At 49.2% G+C, this 27,934-nt stretch overlaps 1 long non-coding RNA gene across 1 annotated transcript; it reads right to left on the reverse strand.

Annotated features, from left to right (window-relative positions):
• Positions 1-1,901: 1,901 nt before the first annotated feature.
• LOC134428533 (uncharacterized) lies at positions 1,902-9,290 on the reverse strand. Its single transcript, XR_010030405.1, has 3 exons — positions 9,251-9,290; positions 8,417-8,480; positions 1,902-1,961 (listed from the first exon to the last, which is right to left on the reverse strand). It is a non-coding gene; the product is annotated as an uncharacterized LOC134428533 (long non-coding RNA).
• Between the last annotated feature and the right edge of the window lie 18,644 nt (positions 9,291-27,934).

Raw genomic sequence — 27,934 nt, forward strand, 5'->3', positions numbered from 1 at the left:
GCTGTGCCCGCCTTGGAGAGATCCCTCAAGTCCTTTGAGGTCTGCGGGATGCTCGAACCAGAAAAACCCGGCCCCCCCTCGCTGGAGATGGGGAAGTGCAGAGAGCTCGGAGGCTCAGCCGCTGAAAAGCTTTTGGCCGCCGATGAAGGAAATGCAAACTGAATAAGTGACAGTAAAATAAAGCAGAGGAGTTAAAGAGAGGAGAGCCAGGAGGGAAGAGGTGCGGGAAAGCGAGAGGGGGGCCCATTGTCCACCTCACTGAAGGTGGCATCTCCCCAGCTCTGTCACAAACGCCTGGGATTTGTCCCCTCTGGCTGCCCAGAGGGATTTGTCCCCTGGGATTTGTCCCCTGGGGTTTGCTGTTCCTCCTTTGGGGCTCACCCAAAGGTGACAGGAGGGACCGAGCTGTTCCCCTGCCTTCAGCCCCGTGAGCAGCATCACCTCCCTCCCTGCAGGGACCCCCCAGCACCTCCTTCCTTTCACCTTTCCCTCTCCTCCCGCAGCTCCCTGCTCTTTTTCTCTCCCCATTAATCTGAGTTGCATCCCATGGGCACCTGGCCCAGGGCTCCAGCTGAGCGGGCTCTGCAAGCACCACGCTTTGCTTTATTATTATTTTTTTTCCCCTTTCTTCCTCTCTATATTTCCAGGCCTCATTTCTGCTTAAGTTTGCATTTCTTCTCTTTCTTTCCTTTTTTTTTCTCTTTTCCTTTCTGCTGACTGAGACAAGACCGTGTCCTACTTCAACATCCCAGGATTTGTTACAACTTCAAGGTGCAGGTTTATGGCCACAGTTGTCCCGTTTATGGTACAGTTCTTCTTATGGGTTCTAATAAACTTTGTAGCTCCAGGGTGCTCTTAAATCCTGATATGAAAGATAGGGAAGAATCATTATTTAGTCCAACTAAATATAAGATGCTTCACCCTTGAAGGCTGGGGATAATGTTTCTCTCACAGGTGTGGAAGGACCCGTAATTCCTGTGTACAGCAAGTGCAGCTGCAGGGGAAAATAATCAATTCTCCCCGTGGAAATAGGTGTGCTCCCACTGTGTGGGATGGGGAGAAGCTTGGATGGCACAGGCTCCCTCCAGCCCAGGGGAATAAGGTGAAAACGCAGGAAATTGCAGTTAAAGGCGTGTGTTGGGTGAGGAATGCAGGGCAGTGGTGTGGAAAGGGGAATGAGGCAGGGGGAGGCACAGCAGGGGGATCCCTGGTGATCTCCAAGGGTGACACAGAGGTGACAAGAGTGCTCAACAGAGGCAGCAAACTGAAAATGAACCATTCAGGGTCACTGCAAATGAACCATTCAGGGTCACTCTGGGCTGGGCTCGTCCCTGCTGGCAAACCCAGGAGCTGCTCTGCGAGGTCGTGGCAGCACCAGCTCAACCCCAGACTGGAACAGCAACCTGCCAGGAAAGTTCTCTTTCCTCTCACTGATCCCTTGAACTGGCTGCTCATATTTTCCGTGCTTCCCGTGGGCTTCCAGCCCAGACAATCCCAGCCTGGACAATCTCAGTTTGGACGGTCCCAGCCCGACCTGGAGCCCCTCCCAGCAGAGCCAAATGCCAGGAGGCAGTGCTGTCACCAGAAGGAAGTGCTGTCCCCATTAGATTGTGCTCACCAGGGTAATAAATTTGGTTTAAAGCCATTGAAAAGGCAACTCACAGCACAAGACATTCAGGTTCATACACGTTTATTTGAAGGATGTATTTCCCTGAGCTCTAGGTGTCCTTATGCCCAGGACAGCACATCCCAGATGCCACCCTAAGAGCAGCTGTGCAGTGCAGGGTGCCAGGCAGGGCACCAGAGGATCAAGGACAGCCTGTGCCCCCAGGCTGAGCCCTGCTGGGAGCAGTGGGACCCTCCCAAATGTGCCCTCGCAGCAGCCTCTGCCCATTTATCCTCCTCCTCAGCAGATGTTCAAGGCTCAGCACTCACACGGAGGAACTTCCAGCACAAACCATCTGGAAGAGAAAACAGCAAACTCTCAGCAGGAGATTTCCCTGCTCTGCTGCTCTGTCCCTGATCCCAAAGTCACCGGGAAGGGCTGTTCTGGTGTGGCCATGTTCACAGGGGTCTGAGGATGAGGGAAGAGACGAGGATCTGATTCCATGTTTCAGAAGGCTTGATTTATTTTTTTATGATATATATTATATTAAAACTATACTAAAATAATTGAAGAAAGGATTTCATCAGGAGGCTGGCTAAGAATAGAAGGGCAATGAAAGAATGATAACAAAAGCTTGTGCCTCGGACTCTCTGTCTGAGCCAGCTGACTGTGATTGGCCATTAATTAGAAACAACTAACATGAGCTAGTCAAAAATCTACCTGTTGCATTCCACAGCAGCAGATAATCAATGTTTACATTTTGTTCCTGAGGCCTCCCAGCTTCTCAGGAGGAAAAATCCTAAGGAAAGGATTTTTCATAAAAGATGTCTGTGACATTCTGGCCTCCAGCAGGTCCCAGTACACCCAGGGTCATTCCCATCACTGCTAACAGCCATAACAGCTGCTGGGTTTTGTAGGACTTTCTGCACTGAGAGCCCAGCTGTGGGCTGTGAGCCCTGCTGCTGGCACTTGGGATTTACTGCTGGACAGAGGGAGATGGACAGGAACAACTGAGGTGGGAAATGTGCCTTGCCCTGGAGCACGTGGAGCTCTGGCTGTGGGTCAGAACTGCAGTGGAAAGAGGTGTGGGGTGATCAGACAGGGGTCGTGTGGGTGCCTCCCTTCCCTTTGGCCTTTTTGGGATCTCTCTGCTCTCTGCCCTTCCCGGGGAGCTCCTGCAGAGCGCAGGAAATGGGGCAGGCAAAGCCGAGTCATCCATCCCCGCGCTGTGTTTCCCGAGGAGCAAAGTGTGACTGTCAGCTTTACAAAAGATTGTTTATGTTCAGTGGCGTGAAATGGGGGAGCGAGTGCGCGGGAGCGCGGGGGCTGACGGCGCCGCAATCCATCCTCCCTGCATCCATCCTCATCCTCCCTGCATCCATCCTCATCCTCCCCGCATCCATCCTCGCTGCTCGCTGCATCCATCCTCATCCTCCGGCCGCATCCATCCTCGCTGCTCGCTGCATCCATCCTCATCCTCCCTGCATCCATCCTCGCTGCATCCATCCTCCCTGCTCGCTGCATCCATCCTCCAGCCGCATCCATCCTCCACGCTGCGGCGGCCAGAGCGCCGGGGCCGCTGACAGGGCCCATAAATCACCGCTGGGAGATGCTGTACCTACAGCTTACACCGCTCCCCGTGACAAACACACAATGATCCACACAGCGCAGCACTTTTTTTCTCCCCTCTCTCTCTCTCCCCCCATCCGCCCGCTGGTGCTCAAGTGACGACAAGAGGAAAGCTGGAAAGCCTGGATGTGTCCTGAGGGAGAGCGGCAAGGAGCGGGGATGGCACAGCAGAGCTAGAGCCTGCTGAGGGACCAGGGTGGCAGGGACACCTTGGCAGAGGGCACAGCAGGGCCTGGACAGGAGGGAGCCCCTTCCCAAGTGGTGATTTTCACTCGCCGTAGCCCAAGGAGGATGGGGTGGGTGGGATGGGGATGGAATGTGTAGGATGGAGATGGGACGGGTGGGATGGAGCAGGGATGGGCGGGATGAAGCTGGGGTGGCTGGGATGGAGCTGGGGTGGGTGAGATGGGGCTGGGACGGCTGGCATGGGGCTGGAATGGGTGATATGGAGCTCAGGTGGGTGGGATGGAGCTGGAGTGGGTGGGATGGGGTTGGAGTGGGTGATATGGGGCTGGGACAGGTGGGATGGGGATGGGTGGGATGGGGATGGGGATGGGGATGGGGATGGGGATGGGGATGGGATGGGATGGGATGGGATGGGTGAGATGGAGCTGGAGTGAGTGGGATGGGGTTGGAGTGGGTGATATGGGGCTGGGATGGGTGGGATGGGGATGGGGATGGGGATGGGTGAGATGGAGCTGGAGTGAGTGGGATTGAGCAGGGATGGGTGGGATGGAGCTGGGATGGGTGGGATGGGGCTGGGATGGGTAGGATGGAGCTGGGGTGAATGGGATGGGACCAGGGAGCGATGCCAGCCCCGTGCTCTGCAGTGTCCTGGGGATGCCAGGGGTCCGTGGTTCCTGCAGCCCAGACAAACCTTCCCAGGCCGTTTGCTGCCCACCCAGGGTCTGTGTGAGCTGGAGAGGTGACCCTGCTGTGGGCACAGGGCTCTGGGGGAGCCCTGAGCTCCCTGTCCTGTGAAACCTCTTGGGGCACAGATGTGCCAGCCCAGCCACCTCATCCAGGCTCCCTCCTGGCATCTGGAAGTGGAAAACATCCCCAAAGAAGGAGCAGGAAAGGCAGGAGGCAGCGGTGCTGCCACCACCCTGGGCTGTGATTTGCGAGCGAACAGGAAGGAGAGAGGCCTATCTGGTTGGACAACCCTTAAATCAATGTATCCTAATTAACAAAAGATCTAATTCATCAAAGTGACAGCAACTCTATTTATATCACCTCCTTCCATGGGGGCTGCTGGGGGTTTAGGCTTGGGGATTTTTCTCCCTTCCCTTTTCTGACAGCTTTATCTTTCCCACACACATTTTAATTTTCCCTTTCTGGGGGAGAAGGACTGATAGTGAAGCTTTCCTTGGGAATATGGACATTTAATTGACATTTTCTGCCTCACCCCCAAAATAGCAGGATATGTAGGGGGAGCTGGGAAGGAGAGGCTATCTTAGGGAGGTGCAGGTCTGATTTGGAGGGGGAAGAAACTGCTGACAGGTGAGCAGGGGGGGTTTGCAAAATGTGGTCAGAATCCTGCAAGCTGGGACTGTGCTCTGAAAATACCCCCAGCAGGAACCGTGGTCATACAGGGATCTTGGCTTTCGCTTGGAAAAGCAAACCCTGAGAGCTTGACAACGCGCTGGCTGACACCTTAAATCTTGAAGTGCATAAAAAGAAACCCAACTGTTTTGTTTTGTTTTAATATCTGGAACCTCGTGGTTTGGGGGCCGGGAGCGTGGGAGGCGGAATTGCCGTATAAATACCGGGGCCCGTGGCAGAGCAGAATTGCTCCGCTGCTCTCAGCGGGCTCAGGCTCGGGAGGAGCCAGGCTGCGACGTGATATAGGAACACAAAAATAGTAATAATAGTAATGAATCCCCGCTCAGCCACTCCTCCCACGGCAGAGCAGGAAGCAGCAAGCCAAGCTGCAGAATGCAAACCGTGCGAAGAGGAAGCTCGGGATAAAAAATTGCCAAATCGAACCAAACCAAACCAAACCAAACCAAACCAAGCCAAGCCAAGCCAAGCCAAGCCAAGCCACGGCAGCCCTGATCTGAATCACAGCGTGCTCAGAGCACACAAAACAGGAGATGATAGGGCCATAAAATGGAGCCGTGGCTGGCGGCTGCAGCAGCCCATCCATCCTGGAGAGCCGCGTACCTGCGCCTCGCGGAGCCTCAACTTGTGATGAACCAACGCGCTGCCGAGCGCATTTATATGCAAAGGCGTATAATATGTCCCCTGTATCTAATTATCTGTCAACCTGAGGCAGTTTGTTTTCCAAATCGGCCTCTCGGCTGTGACTTTATGAGGTCGTAAAGAAAACGGTGCCACTCTCGCACCGGAGCGCCGGGAGAGCCTGGATCAACAAATTACCATCTTTAATGGTGTCTGCTCTGAGAGCCCTGCCCTCCAGCGTGGCCCAGCACAAAGAGACCTGGCACGGGCAGCCCCAGAGCCTGGCTAGCCCCAAATCCAGCCCCAGGGAATCCACAGGGTTCCCAGTGCTGGATGGGGCAAGGAGGGCAGGAGTGACCCTATAGGAGTGACCCCTTCAGGAGTGACCCCCCTGTCTCCACATTTCTCATCAAAGAGAAAAGCAAGGCACAATTCTTCCCAAGAGTATTCCTGGGTTTCACCTTCTCTGAACCTCAGAGAAAGGAAAAAACAGTTCTTATCTCATTTGCTGCTCCTGTGGTTGTTCACGAGTGGAATGCGTGGTGGAAGATTGTTTACCTGAAGGGAATTGATCAGTGGATTTTGGCATGAGTGTTTTGATTCACTGACCCATTGAATCCAGGTGTGTTTGTGTCAGGACTGTTGGTACAGTCACGAGATTCTGTGCAGGAATCCATAAAATCAGAGGGTTTTGGGAAAGCTGCAAAAGCAGTTGAGTGCTTGGCAGATTCAGTTTAGATGTAATGTAAACTAGTCTATGCTATATTACAATAGTAAATATTGTAAATTGTAAATTATGCAAATAGTAAATATTTATGCAAATAGTAAATATAGCATTATTATTTACTGTTATGTAAATAGTAAATGTACAATAATAAATATTGAAAATAGTAAATATGTAAATTATTCTATATCATATTGCAATATAGTGTAATAAAGTAATTAATTAACCTTCTGATACAATGGAGTCCTCCTCATCAGGGGCAAAAATATCCCCTATAACCCCCGTGCTGCCCTTGCTGCCCCTCGCCCTCCTCTGGCCCCATGGACACATCCCAAAGTTTGGCAGGAGCTGCTGAACTTGGCTGGGAGAGCAGCACCACCAAGCCACGGATTCCTCTGCCCACGCTGCTGCTGTGATTAATGATGGAAAGGAATTAAAAAGAAGGAGAAGGAAAAAAAAAAAAAAGAAAAAAAAAGGGAGAGGGGAGGGGAGCGGGTCAACAGCTGAGTGCAAGGCAAGTCGCTAGACAGGGAGTAATTAAGATACTTGGGTAAATATGATTAATAAGCTCAAACTGGCAGGGTGTGCAGTAAACAAGGGCTAACCAGATGGTACCCTTTCCTTTCTGACAATGCTGCAAGCTTTGTAAAAATAGGAAGGAAGGCTCTGGATCCTCCCAGAGAGCTCGGGAGGAGGGAGGATTCAGCACAGGGCCAGGGCAGTGAATCACCTGATAGGAATGAGAGACATTTCCCCCTTCCGTCACATCCCGGTCAGGGACTGGGAAAACACCAACACATGGATCAAACACAGGGCTGAGCCCTGAGCTGGGAGCAACTGGGAGCTGCTGGGAGGGCACTGGTCATGCCCAGCCAGGGCTGGTCAGAAATTTCTCCCCAAAACACTTCCCTGTCAGGAGATGCCATTTCACCAAAGGTGAAACGTTTGAGGGAAATGCGCAGATTTTGATGAAATTGCATTTGGAAAGAAAAATCAAAGGAGAAAATCATTTCGATAAGGCCAAAGCATTTGAGTGTGACCTTTCAGGAATTAAATGGCATAGGGTTTTTTTTTTTTTTCCATTTCAAAAAGCATTTTGTTTCAATGTTATATATATAGAAATATATCTGTAAGAACTGCTGAAGCCAGAATGAAATGTTGTGATTATCCCAACATGTGATGATACATTTCCCCCAGTGCAATCCTACATGAAATTAAGCCCAAATATCCTTCTGCTCTGAAACCTGGAACATCAGAGCAGCAGGACAATGTGTTCAGCTCTCAGAACTATCTGTTTGCACTGGACTATTTACTCTCAAGCTCTTTGGAAACAAAAAATTTGCCAAGTAGCCCCAGGTATTAATGATTGACTAAATCAGCACTTGACTTTTGGCTTCCTCGGGACAAGGATTCTCCTTTTTTCCCAGCTGCAAAGTTCCCAGTGATAATGAGAACAGCAAATGTTTTGTCTCCACAGGAGATGAGCAGAACACAGGGCGTGGGAGGAACTCTCGGGTTCCCGGAGATGGCTCCAGCTTCCCCCAGCACTGTTTTTCCCTCTTTTCAGCGCTGCTTTTCCCACATTTCACTCTTTTCACCACAGGCGAGGTGTTCTCAGTGCTACAGTGAACTTCTCCTGGGTTGGGAGGTTTTCCCTCAGCTAATTTGAGGTCACTTTTGGTGTGTGGCTGCCAGGGCAAGGGATGATGCCACATTTGTCACACCAGTGCAGGGCCTGTGGATGCTTCCAGTGTGAAAAATGCACTGAGATTTGTTGGGAGGCTGCAGGAATAACCAGTGGCTCGGGGTACGTGGGGTAGGGATTAAAGATAAAGAAGAAATTTCAGCTCATTGGCAGGACACATATTTTTCCAATAGAAAAGCAAATGGGGGAACCCTTAAATAAATTGACTCTATAAAAACGTCCCTTTGTATTACCGCCTCACCTTTTCAGGGGGAAAACACCAAGGTTTATTCTCATGGACCCAGAATAAAAATATCAGGGCTGCTTTGTAATTTCCCAGAGCCACTGAGCAGTCCAGAGCTATTTAAAACCCACAGGCCCCCCTCAGCACCCAGGAGCAGCTGCCATGGAATTACAAGTCCTCGTCACAAGTGAGGAGAAACAAGTTGTGGCATTTAGGAAAGGTCTGCAAAAATAGGTGTCAGACCTTAACTAATAGTGATTGTCCTTCCATTCTGCCGTAATTTACATTTAATTCACACATTTCATTTCCATTTAAAATATGATTACAGTGTTTTGAAGCACATCTCACCTGTCCCCTCCGATTAGGGCGGGATGGAAATAACGCGGAGCAGCAGGAGCCAGGCTGGGCTTGGCTGCAGGGTGGGAAACACACGGTGATTCCAAAAGCACTTCCAGAAACACCTCCTGAGCATGGGCGGAGGGGCAGACAGAGAGACACAGCCCTGCCCCACCTTCCTGCTGCTCCCACAGGGCATTAAATATCATCTGAGAAGGTTTCACACCTTCCACCAGCTCCAATCCCCATCCAGGGATGGATGGGGCAGCCAGGGCCTCACCACCCTCACAGGGCACAGTTCCCCTCCTCCTGCCCAGGCCCTCCAGAGGATTTTTTTGAGCACAAAAAGTCCTGGCTCAGATCAGAAATAAATCAGGCAGGCCCTCCCCAGCCCGTGCTCAGCCCGCCCCCGGAGCAGGAAGGCGCTGATTAATATCTGCTACGTGTAGGGGAAAACAACAACCCCGTAAACAGTATTATTAACCCATGGGCTGGCAATAAATCAGTGTGAGAAGGTGACCTCAGCAATGCTGGAGTAATCCTGTGTGTCAGGGTAAATTTATGAGGCCAATTTTATTGGCCTGTATGACCCAGGCTCCTTGGAGATGTCTCAGTAACAAATCCAATCCATATCATTTATTAGCTTTGCACAGTGTCAGCTCGGAGCACGGGAGGGATCCCATTAAATCCTATTGCTCCCTCTGCCAACCGTGGGCACAAATAAGCTGTGGGATAATTGTTGGCTGCCAGGAGCCCCCATTGAGGGATCTGCTCTCCATCCCTGCAGCTTCCCAGGCTGGAAGTGCCAGGGTTGGGTTTGGCCATCGGGTCCTTGCCCTTCCTTACCTGGCCATGGTATAAGGGTGACAGAGGTGGGGACAGAGGTCTCCTCCTCGACTTCCCAGATGCTGCACGAGGATCTGGTGGCCCTGGGAGCTGCTGCTGGGCCAGGGAAGGTGTAGAGTCACAGCTGAAGGAATCTTTCAACAGATCTCTGGTGGGCAAGGGGGACACAAAGAGATTTCAGGGCTGTTGGTGGCTGAAACTCCTGCAGCTTCACAGGCTGGAAGTGCCAGGGTTGGGTTTGGCCATTGGGTCCTTGCCCTCCTTCACCTGGCCATGGGACAGAGGTGACAGAGGTGGGGACAGAGGTCTCCTTGACCTCCCAGGTGTTGGAAGAGGATCTGGTGGTCCTGGGAGCTGCTGCTGGGCCAGGGAAGGTGCAGGGTCCCAACTGAGGGGATCTCTGATGGGCAACAGGCACAGGAAGGGATTTCAGGGCTGTTGGTGGCTGAAACTCCTTCCTTCAGGAGGGAAGGGATGCTCTGGCTGGCCCCTGCAGGCAGTGGCCAAAAATCCTCAGTTTGGGGGCACTTGGGGACCTGGTGGTGACGTGTGTGTGGCTCCAAGAGCCCTGCTGGTGACAGGAGCAGTTGTGCCTTGGCAGCAGCACCTCTGGGTCTGGTCCCTGTTGGCCAAGCAGGGCCTGGTGGAGCAGTTTGAGGCTGTTTGACTGTCCCTGTCATCATAAGGTTTACGGATGGTTAATTTATTCTTTATAGCACAGTCATTGATGGCTGTTAAATCACAAATGAGAGCCAATAAAGGGTGAATTGCAGCTGAAATTACACTGTTTATATGACAGCAGAGTGCTGGCTAAAAGATTCATATGCCGCTGATGAAGTACGTTATAAATTTTAATTACCATAGTTTGTACAAATGACATGTTTGAAATGCTATTGAGTAATGTGACCCTGATAATGAAACTATAAAATAAATCATTAACTTTCTGAATGAGCTTTTTTATTTCCATGCTACATGAAGTAAACTTTCCAATTTATTCCGTTGCAGTCTTCTTCTGACAAAAAAAAAAAAAGTGCAGAGAGAAGAGTCACAAACCTCCCCTCCACTCTGAGGGACTCTGACAAGCAAAGCAGAGGAGGGATGAGTAGGACCATGCTGGAAAGGATGTCAGAAGAGTGGCCAAAGCCCAGCAAAGCCCCCAGAGTGCCTGGTTAATGCAGGATGATGCCGTGCTCCTGCAGCTACAGCCAGCTTAGCTGAGGGAGCGCAGAGATAAGAGCAGGGCTTGAGAAGCAGCTCCGAAGAGCCATAAAAACCACAGGCAGAGAAGAGAGAAAATCTCCATTAAAGCCAGGCTGTGATTATAACTGGCTGGCTGGCCAGGGCTCTGCAGGCTGAGCTGCTGGACAGGGCCCCACTGTCCCCAGGGAGCTTTGGAGCCAGAGCCACAATCCCTGGGCCCTGCTGGTTCTACCCAGCAGCTGGGAGAATTACCTGGATGGGAGAGAGGAGCTGAGCTGGAGCCAGGGAGGATTGCTGAGGAGCATCCCCAGGAAAGGCAGCACAAGCTGGGCACTCACTGCATGTGCGTCTTGTTCTGCTCAGCCAGACCAGGGGATGTTCTGAACCCCCTGCAAGGCACTGGGATCAGGATTTTACCTTATTATATTGCCATGTGTTGGTTTTTAAGGGATACAGGGCATGAAACAAGAGGGCAGCGTGTTGGGGAAGATGAAACAGGAAAGCCTTATTATTATGATTGCCTGGCAAAAGGTTTTGAGAATATAGAAACTATAAGTGAGAATGAAATGAAAGCAAGCTTTGAGATCCCTCAGTTACTGAACAACTGGAAAACAATGGTGTGGCTGGCTGAAGGTGATCCCCTTTTGATGGAACAACACCCTCTGCTTGCAGACAGCTCCAAGGCTCAGAGCAGACCCTGCTGGCTTGGCAGAAGGGGCCCAAAGAGGAGTTTTTAGGGTTTAAAATGTACCACAGGATGGTAATGTAGTGATTCTTATGGGCTGTATGTAAATGCTGTAGGATTTGTATCTTGTACTGGATTGGTTAGTGAGAATCAGAATATTCAACACAGAAGATTTATTGTATTGTAATGGGAACCTCACTCTCTTACCCTTTTACTCTCTTACCCCTTTTACTCTCTTATGCTTTTACCCTCTCATCGTCTCCGCCCCTCTCTTCTCTGGGGCCTGCTCTGAGCTGTGCCTGGCACCCCCCAGCAGGGCCCTTTGCAATGAACCCCAAATTCCGTGACCTGGCTTCAGAGATCTCTCATCTCCGTCTGCCCCAACCGTGCAACCCCCATTGCTCCCACAGGAGCGTGCCAGAGGTTCATTCCCACCCCTCTGCAGAGGTGTTCCAAAGCACAGTGTCCCCTGCTCCTGTGTGCCCACACTGACCCATCCCAGGGCAGGAGCAAAGGGCTCCTCCTTCCCCTCAGCCTCCACCAGAAAATCCACCAGCTCTGGGGCTCGCCAGCACCACTGGCTTCTTCCTCATCCCCTTGGTTAACCTTTAATTAGGAACCTGTTCTTTGCCCACCTGGGGCTGGGTGTGAGCCTCTCCTGCTCCCCAGCTCCTCCTGTCCAGCAGCATGCCCAGGGCAGAAAAAAGGTGGCAGTGGGAATCTCCAAATAATCAAATTATCACCCTGGGAAGGAGGGAAAAGAGCCCTGTGACATTTCCAGCTGGGGATGTAGCAGGAGGGTGCAGGTCACCACAGCAGATGAGGTCATTGATGACCAATAACGAGGTTTGTGGTTCTTTGTGCAGAGCTGGAGATGGATCTCATCGTCCCTGTGTGCAAGGGACTCCTTGGCCATGGGAGCTGTGGTGAATCCCTGGCTGGGTGCCCCTAAATCAGGCCAAGGGCGTTTGCCAGTGGCGTGGTCTCGGGTTGCTGTTGATATTTGCTGCCCCAGGATGTGCAGGGTGTCTCTGCTTCAGCCCGTGCAACTGAAGAACGAGTCTGGACTCTTCACTTTTCCGTCTTGAGGTTGTTCATTAATTCTCATCTATAAAATTTTCTTTCTGCCCAGCCGAGATCTGCTCAGCAGGGCAGCCACGGGCACTCTGTGTTGTCCTTTTATACTACAAACTACGTGTAACATTTTTACACTTAATTCCCAATACCCATCACCTGTGTTAGACAGTGCTCTTCTACTCTAGACCAACCCCAAAGTGCCAACATCACTGCAGAAAATGGAGAACAAGAAGGAGAAGAAAGAAAGGCTGGACACACCCAGATTCCTCCATCTTGTCCCCATTACCCCCATACCAAAAATCCTAAAATCTACATTTTCACCCTGTGATCATTTTGTAATTACACCATTCAAACCTGTGTGACTTTCACGTCCTCATACAAAGCTGGCAACTTGCTCCAGGGGTCAAAATCAAATTCCCAGGTGTTCTGGGCTGTGTGCCAGGGTCTCTGAGCCTCCTGGCAGGGTCCTTGGCAATTCTGGACATCCAGAGGGATGCACTGAGTTCCGACAGGGTGGGCAGCGTGGGCTCCCTCTGCTGCATGAGCCCATGGCACAGCCACCCTGGCACAAGCCACAGGCACCCCCACCCCTCTGGACAGGCCTCACTGGCCCCGTGTCCTCCCCAGCAGTGTTTGGAGCTCAGCACTGTAACGCCCACTTTTGTCTTATCAGCCACACTGAAAATATTCCCAAGCAGGCTGCTCATGCCGCACTACTTACCATTAAAAGAAAGGACCACATTATTGCTGTTATAAACCATTGATTAAGGTTTATAATAGCAATAATCCCCTCGAAATTCATTGTTACTGCAGTTAATGACCAGTTTATTAGAGCGTTAACCATCCTTGGCAATGGGCTGAGTCGTTTAATGCTGGTAACGACCAATTTCTCAAGGGTTATTGCTTAAATAACAAGCCTTTGTTAGATATATGTTCCCCCACCAGATACTGCTCCAGCTGGAACCTTCTCCTGTGAAATAATTGTTAATTATTTCCTCCAAGTTTTGCCTCCAAGTCTCCAAGTTTTAGGTGGGAAGGGTTGCTGAGGGCACAGAGTGCCAGAGATGCTGAGGGCTGATGTGAGGGGACGCAGCCAGAGACACTGGGGCTGTCACTGAGGGCTGTGGGAGCTGTGCTTGGTGAGGTTTTTTCCCTCTTCTGTCACCTGGGAGTGTCCCAGCCCTGGGCACGGAGCCCTGGCTCAAGCCGGTGTTATAGATGGATAATGAGATGATTGGCTCGCAGAATTAAAATATAACTATTGTGTGAATATTAAGAAAAGCTTTAGTGATGTATAGTTGTGTTATTGTGGTTTAGATGTCCTCTGTTCTCCCCATAGTTCCTTTTCCACCTGTATTGTGAGCATCAGACAGCCTGGGCTGTCTAGGACAGGTACAAAGTGTGGGATTTTGGGGGTTCCCCAGATGGAGGAGGAAATGAGAATCTAACTCCATGTTCTCAGAAGGCTGATTTATTATTTTATGATCTATATTATATTAAAGAATGCTATACTAAAGCTATACTAAAGAATAGAGAAAGGATACAGGCAGAAGGCTAAAAGATAATAATGAAAACTCATGACTCTCTCAAAGCCCCAACACAGCTGATTGTGATTGGTCATTAAGTAAAAACAATTCACAGAAACCAATGAAACAATCACCAGTTGGTAAACAATGTCCAAATCACATTCCAAAGCAGCAAAACAGAGGAGAAGCAAATCAGATAATTATTGTTTTCATTTTTCTCTGAGGCTTCTCACCTTTCCAGGAGAGAAATCCTGGCAAAGGGATTTTTCCAGAAAATATGATGGTGACAAAAAAGAAGGTGTGCACATGTATCCTTTACCTGGGGCAGGTGGGAATGGAAAATCTTGGGGGTGCTTAGGGGGTGCAGCAGGGCAACACCTGCCCTCCAATCCAGTTACAAAGCAGTTTGCACTGATAAATGGCACAGAAGAGCTGAGTGACAGACTTTGGGAAGGGCCAGGGCTGGCTGATGCAGCCCCCAGGGGTATAAAACACTGAGCATCCATCTTGAAGTCGTGGTACCCACGAGGGACAGTTCCCAGTGCTGCAGCTTTTCCCTCATGTAGCCCTTTGTTGTATTTTTGTCAAGGTTTAATAAACCTCTTTAAATTTTCAAAGTGAGCAGTTGTTTCTCACACTGGGAGCAGGGAATGTGCAAGGATGAGCCACCCAGGAAGGCTGAGAGCCACCAGAGCTGTCCCCGCTCTCCTCCTACATTAATTTGATGCGAGCGTCTGGCGGCGCTAACGATGTCCCATCGTGTCACGTTAGTGCCATGCCTCTAACAGCGCTGCGGGGCTGACACCACATGAAAGGTACAGACACGGTTACCCTTTCATTGTGTCATATTAGCAAAAATAAATACTGTTACAGCAGCAGGCTGACACGGAGACAGCGGCGCATCGGGGTTGGACTCGCGGCTCCAGTGCGTTTCCAGGCCTGGGTGTTGTTTCACCAGGAAATCATGGAAAGGGGGATCACCTGCTGGGCTTCTGTCACAGACATATTTTCTGAAAAATCCTTTCCTTAGGATTTTTCCTCCTGAGAAGCTGGGAGGCCTCAGGAACAAAATGCAAACAATGGTTATCTGCTGCTGTGGAATGCAACAGGTGCATCTGTGATTGGTCTCATGTTGGTTGTTTCTAATTAATGGCCAACCACAGTCAGCTGGCTCAGACAGAGAGTCCAAGACAGAAGCTTTTGTTATCATTCTTTGCTATTCTATTCTTAGCCAGCCTTCTGATGAGAACCTTAAAACCATACTATTAAAACTATATTAAAGAATAGTAGAAAGGATTTCCTTAGAAGGCTAGCTAAGAATAGAATAGAATAGAATAGAATAGAATAGAATAGAATAGAATAGAATAGAATAGAATAGAATAGAATAGAATAGAATAGAATAGAATAGAATAGAATAATAAAGGCTCCATCTCGGACTCTCTGCCCGAGCCAGCTGACTGTGATTGGCCATTAATTAGAAACAACCAACATGAGACCAATCACGGATCCACCTGTTGCGTTCCACAGCAGCAGATAACCATTGTTTACATTTTGTTCCTGAGGCCTCCCAGCTTCTCAGGAGGAAAAATCCTAAGGAAAGGATTTTTCAGAAAATATGTCTACAACACCTCCCTCCTTTTATTCTTTGTTCCCACGTTTGTGGGGTCTTTGAGGTGTCATTGGGAACAAAAAAAAAATAAGGAAAAGGGAAGGAGGGATTAGTCCAAAATCTGTAAGAACTGTAAGTGGTTCTGGCAGTGAGCTGCTGATCTTCTCCCGCAATGCTTCAGGCTCCTCCAAACTCTAACAGAAATTAAATACAAAACCTGAATTTTTCCCCCCCTCTCTGGGACAGAATTAGGATTTTCTCTCTCCCCCATAGGGCAGAGCTCTGGGATGGGCTCGGGATGGGGGAAGCACGGCTGGGCTCTGCTGGTCCAGCCAGGCTGGGGCTGTCTCTGCTCCCTGTCACAACTGCTGCGGGGATTTGTGCGAGCATCCGTGTTATTTTAGAGATAATGTGAGCAGAGTGGAGCATGTCACAGGATAATGGTCTCCTGCTGCTAGGCTGTTCTTGGCATTTATCAAAAAATGACACCAGAGGGAATATGCTCAAGGGAGCCGAGGTGTCGATTCGATGACTGCTATTTCGTGATAAAAGTTAACAGAAATAAAAATGAATTAGTCACAAAACAGCTTATTTATAGCAGTGCCTGGCCCAGGAGGGGATCCCTGGGAAAGGCAGGGCAGTGGTGCTCACACTGCTGGCAGGAACAGGCTGCACCCCAAAAGTGCCCTGGAGCAAAGCAAACAGGACAGCATCCCCTGGGTTTCACCCCTGTCCCTCCTGCTTTGTGCCTCAGCAAATACCCCCAGACCCTTCTGCACCGAGCTTCCACAACAAAACACTTCCCTGTTTGGCCTAAAACCAAATATTTTGAGCAAAATGTTGCCTGTGTTTATACACAGCTGTGGGGGTGGGAGCTGGATGGAGCTGGGATCATGTGTGGGGCTCTGGATGGAGCTGGGATAATGTGTGGGGCCCTGGATGGAGCTGGGATCATGTGTGGGGCTGTGGATGGAGCTGGGATCATGTGTGGGGCCCTGGATGGAGCTGGGATCATGTGTGGGGCTCTGGATGGAGCTGGGATCATGTGTGGGGCCCTGGATGGAGCTGGGATCATGTGTGGGGCTCTGGATGGAGCTGGGATCATGTGTGGGGCCCTGGATGGAGCTGGGATCATGTGTGGGGCTGTGGATGGAGCTGGGATCATGTGTGGGGCTCTGGATGGATCTGGGACCCTGCACTGGGCTCTGGATGAAGCTGGGACCCTGCTCTGGTCTCCAGTCAGAGCTGGGACCCCACACTGGGCTCAGCTGCGCTGATGGAACTCCCAGCTCCAGCAATGCAGCCTGAGTGGGAGCAGGAAAAAAGGGCAGAATACAGGAAAAAAGGTCAGGCTTTGCTGCAATGGCTAAAAATGTCAGCCATGGGTCTGGTGTAAATGAATTATCCTGGCTGGAGCCATCTGTCCTGGTTGCTGCAGCAGGTTCAGCTGAAGCTGTTGAAGGAAAAGGGTGGGATTTGGGTCCCACCAAAATCCCTGAAGCTCAGGGGCTTCTCCTTTATCAAGGCGACCAAACCCATGGGGAATTGCTGCTGGGGCCAAGTTCTGGTGCGTTTCCAACAGGACGCTCTGGGTTTGTTATCTCAGCTGTGGGCAGGAGCAGAGCACTGGGAGGAGGAGGAGGAGGCAGGAGAAGGACGTGGCAGCACCTGGGCTGGCTGGCCCTGCGTGCAGGAAACAACAGGGGCCACAGGGGATGCGTCCTCCTCTCCACCTCCCTGTTATTCCAGCCATAAATCCCAGTGACCAGCTTGAACTTTTCTCAATTGACATGTTTACAAGGGAAGCCCGCATTTGACAGGAAAATTAAGCATATCAATCACTTAACGAGGTCGTTAATGAATGGCTCTCAGATCTCTCTGATTCTGTGCCTGGTAGCACAGTTTATTGATCAAGCTTTTCGGGCCGGGCCAGATGTTGCCGTGCCTTGATCCTCAGAGCAGGGTTTAGCGAGGGGTCATCCTCTCCAGCAGACCCCAGGTTCCCTTTTCTGTCTCTGTTTTCTCTTCCTTTCTCTCCCTGCTGCAGAACAAAGGGAGCAGATGCGGGCTCGAGGCCCCTCACACCCACTCCGACATATGGAAGTGATCTCCTCTGTCTCTGTAATTACACAGGAGCTGCTCTGCAACGGCTCCAGCTTTTATTGCACAGAAACCAACCTAGTCCTCCATAAAACATCTTTATGGCTTCTTCTCCAGGGGCTCCTTGGCCAGGCCCTGGCAGGTACAAAGGGGAGCAGGACCCCCAGTGTTGGGGAAGATGAAACAGGAAAGCCTTATCAATATGATCTGGCAAAAAATTTTGAGAATATGGAAACTATAAGTGAGATTGAAATGAAAGCAAGCTTTGAGGTCCCTCAGTTACTGAACAACTGGAAAACAATGGTGTGGCCGGCTGAAAATGATCCCCTTTGGATGGAACAACACCCTCTGCTTGCAGACAGCTCCAAGGCTCAGAGCAGACCCTACAGCTTGGCAGAAGGGGCACAAAGAGGAGTTTTTAGGGTTTAAAATGTAACACAGGATGGTAATGTAATGATTCTTATAGGCTGTATGTAAATGCTGTAGGATTTGTATCTTGTACTAGAGTGGTTAGTGAGAATCAGAATATTCAGCACAGAAGATTTATTGTATTGGAACGGGAACCTCACTCTCTTATGCTCTTCCCCTCTCACTCTTCTACTCTCTCATCCTCTCTGCCCCTCTCTTCTCTCAGCCCTGCTCTGGGCTGTGCCTGGCAGCTCCCAGCAGGGCCTTTTGCAATAAACCCCAAATTCCACACTCTGGCTGCAGAGATCTCTCATCTCCATCCGTCCCAACCGTCCTGCCCCCAAACACTCTTACACCCCAGCAGCCAGTAGGGACCCCAGGTAGGACAGAGGGAGGAAGGCTGAGGGGAAGTGAGGCCACAACCAGAGCTCCCAGTAAGAACCAGCAGCTCTTGGAAGGCAGCAGAGAGCACAAAATAACCCTGAAACCTTCATGGGATTTGTGACCCCTGGCTGTGTTTGCCTTTAGCCCTGGGGGTGCCCAAAGCCCACCTGGGTAGGGTTTGTCCAAGCCCCCTTTGCACACCCCAAGGACACCGATGGGGACACTGCCACCCATTTCTCTGTTGGGAATATGGCTCAGTCCCCATATCCAGCTCTGCAGGAGGGATTTGCAGGTCCTGTGTCCCAGCCACAGGAGGGGTTGCTGGTGGTCCCCATGGTGCCAAAAGCCTTTCCTGGCTGTGATCAGGCAAGAAGCAGCTCCCAGGGACAGCCCAGAGCCCCTCCATCCCCCCAGCACCTGTGATCATGGCATAAACTGTGTTTTGGATGTGCTGTCAGCTTGTTTTCATGAGGGGCTGATGAAACAATGCAGGAGTCACTGTGCAATCTAATGGAGTTTAAAAAAAAAAAAAAAATCCTCCTATAGTGCAACATGAATAGTCCAAAATGCAAAGATGACAATTTAAGTGTTTAAAATGTACTCAAGGTAATTCCAAACAAATTTCAAAGCCATTTCAGCCTATAAAACCCCTCAGTTAAATCACTGGTTATATGGTGGCAGTGCTTATGTTGCAAAATATCCCTGGCATGAAAGGGAAACTTCAAAAAATTGCCCGTTAATCCTTATAAATTACTTATTAGTGCTGCAGAGCTGGAGCTGGAGGAGCCTCCCGAGGAAGGCCAAGCTGTTGGGGCATTTCTTGCTGGGCTCTGCGAGGAGCAGCTGGGGCTGGCTTTGATTTGCTGGGCTCTCCAAGGCATTGATGTTCTTCCAAAGCGTGACATAAGCGCTGATGTCATGGCACAGCTCCGGCTCTCCAGGAGCCTCCCCCTCCTCACAGCCTCTTCCAGGAAGCCAAAAACCTGTCCTGATACCCCCACACTGTGGGCCGGGGGAATTGCTGCCCAGGGATGGAGGGGAGGGGGCTCAGACCCTGGAATTGGTATCCATGCTATGGCTGCATCACAGGATGCAAATCCTCACGCTGGGTGTCCATGTTTCACACCCTGCCAGTGGATTAAACCCTCTGGGAGGAGTGCTTGCAAGGAAAAATGAAAGTTTATTCCCTTCCCCTGAGCTTCTGGGCTCCCAACTTTCCTCCTGTGTGTTTGTGCCCTGATTTGAGGAAGCGACACCATCTCTCGCTCGCTCTCTCTTCTCTCGCTCTTTTCCTTTCACCAAACAGATGTAACTATTTATTCCTTATGTCCCAGTTTTCCTGTAATTTCATAAAGTGCAAATTTGCTGTCCTGCTCCCAAATGCCGAGTCGGTGGTTTGTCATAACAGTCATCAGTAACTGTCGCTTTCTGCCTGGGGCTTAATTAACCCACTCTCTCATTAGCATGTCCATGCAGTTGTAAGGAATGAAAGCCTGATTATTTTCTACAACAGTCGCAGCCAATTACTGCACTGAAATGGAACCACATTAATCAAATCTTTAGTACAGTGGCAAATTCAGAGATATCAGATTGCAAAAGACTGCAAACCTAATATGTCACTGTCAGCGGAGCTACGCAGGCATTTAGCGAATTGCATTAAATAGATGGCTCCGCTGAAACCGCATGAATTTAATATGTGATGGGATCTGGAAGCTATTAGTGTGACATGGCAAAGCACTGGGAGCTTGGCAGCTCTGGACTTTATCCATGAACTCAGGAAACTCATGTAAAAACTTGTGTGTGTGTGTGTGTGTGTGTGTGTGTGTGTGTGTGCAGCAGAATGTCTCGTCTGCTGGAGGAGAAGGCTCGGGCGAGGAGAAGCGTGAGGAGAGCTGGAAATGCTCAGCACATCACAGCGGGGCTGCCTGCTGTCCCAGCCTGGGGCTGAACTGGGCACAGAGAGGGTCCCTGAGGCAGGACAGGGGACACGGCCATGCCTGGGGGCTGCTGCGGCAGGAGCTGCCCCCAGATCAGTGCCAGAGCGTTGGTAATCATTCTGTGGCACTGGGACACGGCCCTGATGTGGTAACAGGGCATGGACATGGCTCTGCCATGGTGACACAACATGGATATGGCCCTGATTACGGCCCTGATGTGGTGACAGGGCATGGACACGGCCCTGTTGTGATGACAGAGCATGGACCGGTCTCTGCCATGGTGACAGGGCTTGGACGTGGCTCTGCTATGGAGACAGGGCATGGACAGGGCCCCACCACAGTGACAGGGCATGGACAGGGCCCTGTCATGGTGACAGAGCATGGACATGGCCCTGCCATGGTGACAGGGCATGGATATGGCTCTGCTGTGGTGACAACATGGACAGGGCCCTGCCACGTGCCATGGACATGGCCCTGTCATGGTGACAGAGAATGGATATGGCCCTGCCATGGTGACAGGGCATGGACAGGGCCCTGCTGAGGTGACAGCATGGACAGGGCCCTGCCACATGCCATGGACATGGCCCTGTCATGGTGACAGAGCACGGACATGGCCCTGTCATGACGACAGAGCATGGACAGGGCTCTGCCATGGTGACAGGGCTTGGACATGGCTCTGCTATGGTGACACACCATGGACAGGGCCCTGCTGAGGTGACAGGGCATGGACAGGGCTCTGCTGTGGTGACACACCATGGACAGGGCCCTGATATGGTGACAGGGCATGGACATGGCTCTGCCATGGTGACAGAGCATGGAGAGGGCTCTACCATAGTGACAGGGCTTGGACAGGGCCCTGCCATGGTGACAGGGTATGGACAGGGCCCTGCTGAGGTGACAGCATGGACAGGGCCCTGCCACAGTGACAACCATGGCCATGGCCCTGCCACGGCACTTCCAGCTCTGCTCAGAGACATTTCCAGCTCTGCACTTCCAGCTCTGCTCTTAGCTAGCCCATAAATCCACGTTCCTCTGCCTTCAGCACACTCCCATCTCCAGGAGATACCCGTTTCTGCAGGGCTCCGGGAGGCTGTGGCAGTGACCAGAGGACATCCCCTGGTCACAGGGCTGGTGTGCCCTGTCCCCTCCACCCCCTTCCTACAAAGAAAATGGCAGAGGAGGAGGAGGAATTTTTGTCAAAGCCCAGCCAAGGGCTCCATTGGTAAATCTTCCCATGCTCCTACCAGTGGTGGTGGGAAATTCAAGCTGAACCACAGCAAATTGTGGGATCTCCTGGGCTGAGGGACCCCAAGGATCCGTGAGAGCAGCTCACAGACACCCCAAGAATCCCTCCCTGTGTCTGGGATTGTTAGACCATCAGTGATTCGTGTAAAATAAAACCATCAGTCTCTGGACAAACACTCCTTGACCTCAGGCAGGTTTGGGACAAAAGAGTGCCAGGAAACCAAGAAAACCAAGATTTGCGCCCATTTTTAGTCCAATACTCGTTCTTCTGTCAGCCTCAAAGCCCAGCAGCCTCCTGGGCATCAGTTTGGGACAAAAGAGTGCCAGGAAACCAAGATTTGTGCCCTTTTTTAGTCCTGGGTGTCAGTTTGGGACAAAAGAGAGCCAGGGACAAAAAAGTGCCAGGAAACCAAGATTTGCGCCTTTTTTCAGTCCAATATTCCTTCTTCTGTCAGGCTCAAAGTCCAGCAGTCTCCTGAGCATCAGCTGCAAGCAGGGCCCACCCCAGGATGCAGGAGAGCCCTGGGAAGAGCCTCCCCAGCATCCCCTGCCCCGTGGTGTCCCCGTGGTGTCCCCTGGTGTCCCAGCAGGGCTGGAGCAGGCGCTGCCAGCGGTGACAGATGAGGCTGCAGAGCTCAGGGGCTGCTCTTACACAAACTGCCTCCATCAGCAGCTCGCTGCTCCCATCAGTTAATCTTGCTGCAAACGGTGCTCTCCAGGAGCAGGGGCACCTCTCCTCCCCCCAGCCACCTCATCTAGCAGCTCGTTTATGCACACATGCTCCGAGGGGTTTTTTAGAGATAGATATATATATATATATATATATGTTTTTTTCTGAGCAATCAATCTGTGCGGCGAGGAGCTGCAACTGAATTTAAATACCAGGGTTTTCATTATCTCCAGCACAGGGAAGAGAAAAGGGGGGGGAGAGGGACATTGAAAATAGAGGGGAATAAATTCCAATCTCTTGAACAATATATCTGAAGGTGTGCAGATTTCTGCAAGGGTATTACACCAAATCTTCTCCTGCAGGAGGGATTTATTGGGAGAGGAGATTGCAGAGAGCCTTTGGCTGCATGTTTGCTGTCCTTGCCCTGCCTTGCATGCACTGGAGCACCCTGCATGGCATTTGCAGGGTGTTCCTTTTTGGAGACCCCCAAAGGTCCTGTGTCACCCTGGTTTTTTAAGATTTTCTAAGCCTTCTGATGTTGACATTCTTGTAGTGAACTTTCTCACACACTTTCTGTAAATAACTTATTGTTTTGCATTCCTTTATGGAGGAGGAGGAGAAATTTGATGGACTGCTGGTTTGTCCAGTGTCACTGGAGAGGTGGCACTGTCACCCTCCAATCCGCTGTCACTTTTGGAAAGCTATAAATGTTGGAGTCAGAAAATAAACTTCCCTTTTCCTTCACCTTGAGAACAGCGGTGTGAGCTTGTGTTCTTTCGTGTCCTACAGTGACAGTCCTGGTCCTGCTCTGCCAAGATCCTTGAGTAAATGCTCAAGATGTGAATGTGATGTGAAATGCTTGAGTGTGAGTGGTTCCTCTCCACAGCCCAAAGCAGGGTCTGCTGCAGCTGCTCTTGCCTGGTTTTCCATCCCCATTTCCCTCCCTGGAGGTGCCACAGCAGTGTCAGGTGGATTTGCTGGAGTAGAAGTAAAAGAGGGGAAAACAGCTCTGCACGAGTTAAAATTTCCAGGGTTGAAAGATCACAAGAAGCGCTCTGAGTTCAGACAAGTTTCAGGTGAGGCTCATGGGGAGGCTTTCCCAGAATCAACACAACATTCCTGTTCTGCAAAACGTGGAGAGATCCCAGGAGGACGAGTCCTCCGCTGGGTGCTCCCTTCCCCTGCCTCAACTCCACTTTTGCAGTGGGAGAAAAAATTCAGATCGCACCCAAACATGTGCCTAAAATGCCATTTCTACTGCTTCCCCTCCCTGAGGATGGTTTGTCAGGAGGAAAGCACCTGGGGGTGGCACAGGGGTCCCACGTGGGCTCTAGCCCCTGAGATCTGATATTAAATATGATATTAAATATGATATTAAATAAACTTTGCATGGGCAGCACTGGGCAGGAGTTACTGCAGGGTCTCCTCCTTTGCAAGGGGCTGGGCCCCTCTGTGGGGACAATCCTGGGGACAATCCTGGGAACAGTCCTGGGGACAGTCCTGGGAACAATCCTGGGGACAATCTTGGGGACAATCTTGGGGACAGTCCTGGGAACAGTCCTGGGGACAGTCCTGGGGACAATCCTGGGGACAATCTTGGGGACAGTCCTGGGAACAATCCTGGGGACAATTCTGCATCCCAGGGGATGCTGCAGACCCAGGGCAGGACCAGGCAGGGCTGCTCCCCTCACCCAGGAACCCCAAAGTAGCAGAGCAGGGTCTGCTCTGCACCCCCATGCCTCCACACCAAACCTCTCTTTTCCTCTCTCTTTTTTTTTTTTTTTTTTTTTTAATTCCTCCCAGGGAGAATTGTCCAGAGACTGATGGTTTTATTTAACGTGAATCACTGATGATCTAACAAATTAATTACCTGCTCCCTCCCGCCCTCCCAGGTGAGGTCAGGGAGCCTGGGTGGGGGCCACCCCCTCCCCCTCGGTGCCATCAGAGCTCCTGCTTTAAAGACCACAGAAAAAGGTCAAAATTGCCAGTTTAGGTTAAAATCAGATTTAAACGTCTCTTACTAAACACAGAGGCACACAAACTCAATATGTCATCTTTAATGGTTCAGAACAAAGCCTAGAAAAATTGTGTCCCAGCACCCAGGAATTTTATAACCTTTGATATATAGCTTTCATTATTAGCAATAATTCCTGTAACCGCATCCGGATCCACGGGAGCACATATTGAATAATAATTCTCCTCGTGTTGATTGTCCCCATCCCATGGGTTCCTTCATCCTCCTCTTCCTCCTGGGGCCTTTTGTTGTCTTTTGGCTCTTGTATTTTTGGGTTTGGCCAGCACTCACTCCTTGCTGGGCTCACCTGGGGCAGGAGCAGCCCGACCAGAAAAGGCATTCGCTCCCCTCCGCCTCTTTTCACAGTCAGCCTTCAAGTTCACATGTGAATTTATGCCAGTTTTGACATTAGCAGGAAAAATTAACAGCTCTCACACACACACACATGCACGAAAAGAAACTTGCACAAAAGAGGTTTTGTGTTTCAAGCAGAATAAATTATAGTGTGATGTTATTAAAACACTTAGTTGTTAAGTTGCCAAGAAAATCCAGTATATTCACACGGACTCGAGGACCTGTCTCCATGCAAAGTAATTAAATTAGATTTATGGGCTGCATTACATCAGTGTTTGATAGTTCATTTTTCCTTTCTTCATATTTTGTCCTGCTTTATTAGAGCATGTGACAGATGGTAAAAATAGTGTGAAGTTTCTTGGCCCTGTGCTAAATCCCCCTTCGGTAGTATATCTCTCTTCTGTCAGTTCTCCCCAGTGATGATAAATTAACCTCTCCTCTTCTATCCCAAGTGTGGCAGTAAAGCACTCTTTGACACAGCACTATCACTTTATCTTAATCTGTGCTGTTCCAGGGGCGGGGTGGGGAAGGAAGCGAGGGGAGATGATGCAATCGCTACCACGGGTTCAAAAAAAAAACCAAAAAAAAAAAACCCAACCAAAAACAACATAAGAAAAAGATTTATTGTGTCAAAAAAGCCAGCAAGCTGGGAATAGTGCTGATTTATGGAATCTCTGTGTGTGTCTCTGTGTGTGTGTGTATATATATATTTATATATTTATATATTTATATATTTATATATTTATATATTTATATATTTATATATTTATATATTTATATATTTTATATATTCATATATATTTATATATATGGATATTTGAATATATTTATGTTTTTATATTTTATGTTTCTATTTACATATTTATATGCATATTTTTCTAATTTATGTTTAGATGTTTGTATGTTTCAATTTTTGGATATTTGGATATGTATTTATATATTTATATATTTATATAGTTATATATTTATATATTTATATATAAATATAGTTTATATTTATATATTTATATATGTGTATTTCTATTTATATATTTATATATTTAATTTTTGGTTTTTTATTTTTTTATTTTTGGATTTTTGTGTATACATTTGTGTTTTCTTACATATATTTATATTTATATTTATATTTATATTTATATTTATATTTATATTTATATTTATATTTATATTTATATTTATATTTGTATTTATATTTATATTTATATTTATATATTTATATTTATATTTATATTTATACTTATATTTATATTTATATTTATATTTATACTTATATTTATATTTTGTGTATTTGGATTTTGGGGTTTTTTTAATTTTTTGAATATTTGAATATATATTTCTATATTTATGGTTTTATGTTTTATATTTCTATTTGTATATTTATAATTCAATATTTATATATTTACATTTTGTGTATGTATGTATGTGCACACACACACGTGTCCATTTATCCATTGCAATAACTCACAAGTTTCCTTTGAGTGAGACAGAGCAGAAGCCCCAAGGATTTTCAATCTGGTGGGCAGGCAGAGGTAAAAAAATTTTTTCTTAATATCTAACCTGTCTTCCACTGGGCGGCACTGACAAAACCAGAGGACACAGTCTCAAGCTACGTCAGGGAAGGTATAGGTTGGATATTAGGAAAAATTTTTTACCAAAAGAATAATAAATACTGGAATGCTCTTCCCAGGGAGGTGGTGGAATCACCATCTCTGGATGTGTTTAAACAAAGCCTGGACATGGCACTGGGTGCTATGGTCTGGGTGAGGTGTCGGGGCACAGGTTGGACTCGATGATCTCAGAGGTCTCTTCCAACCTCATCATTCTGCGATTCTGGGATTCTGGGATTCTGTGATCCTGTGATTGTATGTGATTCTGTGATTGTATGTGATTCTGTGAATCGGTGATTCTCTGTAATTCTGTGATCCTGTGAATATCCCTGGGTTTGAAGCTCTGAAATGCAGAGCAGGGCCCTGCTCCCCCCGTGCTGACTCAGAGCACACAGAGGCTCCTGCTGCTATTTTGGGAGGGGGAGCCCTCGGCTCTCTCCAGGCTGGGGATGCCCTAATAGAGGAAGGATCTGGAGCTCCGTGTGGGTCACTCCTCACTCGCTGCCTCTGGGACACACTTGGCCCTTTGGAGCTGCACAGACGCCTCAGCAGTGCCCAAAAATAGCACCAAAAATGCCCAAAAATAGCGCCAAAATCAGCATCAGGCTCCCCCCAGCTCCACAAGGCTGAATTTGGCCTGGGCCATGTGCTGCCCTGCCCTGCCAGGGGGATGATTTTGTTAGGAAAATTAACCCACAAACACCAGAGGTTCGTGTCCAAAAATGAGACAGAGGAGTCCTTTGACTTTATTCCAATAAAGGCAGAGTCCATGGGGCATCCCCTGGGGTCTCTCAGATTTTTGGAGGACGCAGCCTCCCTTTTTATCCCAATTTCCAGCCACATTTCCCTTCTCTCTTTCCCCATTTCTCAGATACTTGAGAGGTTCAGACTCCCCAATACATCTGATCCCAAAGATTTCCCCCTAATGTATAACCTTCCCTTTATAATTTTTAATTCTTAAGGAATTTAGGGGTTTTTCCCCATTTTTGAGGTACTTGAGAGGTTCAGACTTCCCAGAACACCTGACACCAAAGATTCCCCTCTAATGTATAACACTGCCTTTTAATTTTTAATTCTTACTGAATTTTGAGGTTTTTTTCTCATTTCTGAGGTACTTGAGAGGTTCCGACTTCCCAGAACACCTGATCCCAAAGATTCCCCTCTAATGTATAACACTGCCTTTTAATTTTTAATTCTTATGGATTTTTGGGGGGTTTTCCCCATTTCTGAGGTGCTTGAGAGGTTCAGACTCCCCAGTAAACCTGATCCTGCTCTGTGACCCTGTGCCCCCAGCCCAGCCTGCATGCCTGAGTGCATGAGGTACCCACTCATGCTGCATTAGGAGCCCAAGCAGTGCTTATCATTAAAGCTGTAATTTATTTCTTCTGTGTCTCCCAAGAAGTGAAATATTGCAGCTGGTCGGGGGCCCAGAGAGAGCGGGGATGCTCCATTAAGTTCGACACTGCTCCTCCATAAGATGCAGTAATTATATGCAGCTTTTTTTACTGCTAAGTTCCTACTTGCAGATGCTAACAAAAGAAATAAGCTTTTAATCCAAACATAATTAATATGAATTACCTCCACAGTACACCCTGGCTTTGCACCATTAAACTTAATTTTTGTTTTGCATGATAATTGTGTTATCATTACCATTTATAGGAGAACTCAGGGACCTTCACTTTGTTTTCAGCCAAGACCAGAGGCACTGGAAATGGCTGTGGACGGGCTCAGTGCCATGGAGCAGGGGAGTTATGGGCCCTGTCTGGCCTTGGCTTGTCTTTGCTGGGGGGGTCGCTCTCTGCATTCCCTCTGGATCCATGCTGGAGCCCCCACAGAGCCCTGGGAGGGCAGGAGGATGAGGAAGGACA

The sequence above is a fragment of the Melospiza melodia genome, chromosome 23, assembly GCF_035770615.1.
Source record: "Melospiza melodia melodia isolate bMelMel2 chromosome 23, bMelMel2.pri, whole genome shotgun sequence".
NCBI classification, from domain to species: Eukaryota; Metazoa; Chordata; class Aves; order Passeriformes; family Passerellidae; genus Melospiza; species Melospiza melodia.